The sequence below is a fragment of the Odontomachus brunneus genome, unplaced genomic scaffold (genome assembly GCF_010583005.1).
Source record: "Odontomachus brunneus isolate Ranch 3 - 2012 unplaced genomic scaffold, Obru_v1 Obru_scaffold_110, whole genome shotgun sequence".
NCBI lineage: Eukaryota > Metazoa > Arthropoda > Insecta > Hymenoptera > Formicidae > Odontomachus > Odontomachus brunneus.
Genome location: NW_022639560.1, coordinates 1,194,175 through 1,197,215, shown reverse-complemented (window position 1 = coordinate 1,197,215; position 3,041 = coordinate 1,194,175).

Sequence of the window (3,041 nt, the reverse complement as noted above, 5' to 3'; positions counted from 1 at the left end):
TGACTTAAGAAAGTTTTTTAATTTTTTATTAGTCACGTCTTTTTGCACATTTTTCTAAAGATTCAGCTAGTCAGTACTCTTAAAGAAATGGAAATGCTGGACTTGTTGAACTATTGTTGATTGAAAATCTCAGAGCTCAATTCTTTGGTTGAATCATTCTTACGTAACTCCGGCGAATTACAAATTCCAATTCTTATTTTACTTTCCGTCGGACCCAATGCGATTTACGTCTACGTGCATGCAATTTACGTGACGCTTTGTGTCTACTATATGAACGTCTAAATTGAGCGCTCACCATTATGCGTCGTCCCACGGTGTCCAGGGTCCATCAGCCATCCTGCCGCTGTATCTGACATTGCAATGGTCTTGGCGTCCCACGTCGCCTATAATTCACTCCCGACCGCGGTAATCTAACTGAGGTTTCACGAAAAATCCCGTCTTTCTTGGGAGATACACTCCGAGTTGCGAATTGCATATGAAATATCGCGAACTGCGTCTTCGAAGAAATGTCGGCCTTTCGGATAAACGACAAGTAGGTGCGACGAATTTAGCAACGATCTGATCGAGTTATAGTGCATCGTTTTGATACACGCGCGACGCGAATCGCTTACGAAGAAAACGGAATCCGCGAGCAAAGGGAACACGCGCGACGCGAATCGAGGGCCGATCTCACAAATTTTTTCGACGCGTGGGCAAAGTAATCTGTGCGAGATTTTCATGTAGGACACGGAATATTTCTAATGTAACGTTTCGATGGTGCAGCGTAGTAGGCTGCAATACAGCTCCGCAATGTATTTGCGGATAACAACTCCGCAATATATTTGCGAAGACAATTTCGCAATATTTTTGCGGATAACAGCTCCGCAATACTTTTGCGAAGACAATTCCGCAATACTTTTGCGGATAATAACTTCGCAATATTTCTGCGAAGTTCGCTTGCGATTCTTCCGCAAATACGATCCGGTGAAATTCGCAAACCTATCAAATTAATAATCGCGAATACGAGCGTGAATCAAAAACTATGAAAATTGTGACGATAGAGATTCTGCTCAAAATTCACGAAAAAAATGTTACTGCGTGAGATGTTTATCTTCGTTCGATGGAACTTGTTGCGCGCCGCGTAAGTAAACAAACAACTGCTTACATGTCTGACTTGTGTATATCGCATTTTTCGCGAGAAATCAACGCTCGCTAGCATTGTCTCTATTGTGTCTCGCGTTAGAAAACTCTAAGTGAAAAATTGAAACCTGAAAATTTTTCAGCGATCGTGAAATTAATTTCGCGAGCAGTTTAAGTAATCACATTAGCTCGTTTCGTGCAGACGCCGCACGATATCGAATTTTATTTAATAACGACCATATACTTTACGAAATACAATCGCGACGCAAGCTCACGCGAAAGAGAAAACTGAAAAAATTAATGACCGGCGGAAGATCTATCGGGTGGTGTGATTGCGCATTTTCTGCAGCGCAATCTTTGCGCGTTGGCGCACTGATCGAGACACTTGGAAGATCGCATTCAATAAAACTGAATAATTTTACAAAATTTTGAATTTAGAGCGTATATTCGATACTTCAATGGCATCTGCCAGACAATGTTAGCGTTTAATTAATCAAAATTTTCTTCAAACATCATTAACCAATCAATAATCTAAGTTAGTCAAACAATTAATAAATATATATACATTGGAAAAAAATTTAAAAATTTGCCAAATTTAGAAAAATGCATTATCACTAATATTATTATTTGTAAAAGCGATCTTTTGTTTCGAAAAGTGTGCTTTATTGGACGGCATATACACAGACTACACTACAACAAAGTAAATCGCATTGATTCATGTATTACATGCATTACATCGAAAGACTTTTTGTCTTTCTATTACCAATTTTTTTCTTGTTTGACTTACCGATCCGCCGATCAGGGCAGCCACATTCTGCTTTCGTTTCTGGAACAGAGAAATGTTTCGTCGATTAAGTTCGTGCATTGATATTGGTTTGAGTAAAAAAGTTTGCAATATTAAAGAAAAAATAAGCGTGCGATATTTTTCACGCTGGGAGAATTTTCTGGAATGCATTCACAATTAGAATATTCCACATTTTCCTTTTTCTCAACGTTTCAAGTAAATCTTTTAATTAGAACAAATCACTATTTTTCAAGTAGTGATGTTACTCAAGAAAAAAATTCTCCCCGCATATAATTACGATTTAACGCGATCTTTTACTCAATTCAAATCTTGATTTCGAGCAAGAGAATTATCAATATTATTAAATTTATCATTACAAATGCTAATTAGGGAAGCTAACCTTCGAGCTAACCCCGCTTGGCCCGAGCCGGATCTTCCGACGCAGCAGCTCCTAAAAGTTGGCTGGTCGTCTGCTTCGTCTCTGCAACAGAAAGTACATTTAATTTAGTATTACACATGACAATAGTGGTATTAAGGAACTTGATTTCAAACAAAAGAATTTCCAGTTTTATTGGATTTCTAATTACAAATTTAAATTAGTAAAACTCACCTTCGCGTCAACTCTGCCAGGCCCGAGCCGGATCCTCCGGCGCGGCATCCTCCAGGCATCGCATCCCCTAGAGCCGCGTGACTGCGTCTTCTCTATTAGATTTCTGTGACAGAAATTTAATTTAATTTAGTATCAATTATTAATTTAATAAATTAGTATTAAATAGGTATACGCAACGGCAAGACGGTGAAAAGAAATTGTCGTAACGGCACGTTCGAGTTCCTTTCCAAAGCGCAATAAAAAATAAATAAACGATAGCTGAATAAAGAAGTAATAATTCCCGATTTATTAATAGGCGATAATAATAATGTCTGAGCGACAATCGTATAATAATGTCCAGTAGTATCAATTAATGACACACGACGCAAGACGAAGTAAGGAAATCGTGATAACGACACGCTCGAGTTGCTTCTTAATACGTAATAAAAATAGTTAAATGACAACCGTATAAAGAAATAATAATACTCGAATAATAAATGAATGATGATAATATTTGATCGGCATTAAGGAACTTGATCGCAACGTTTT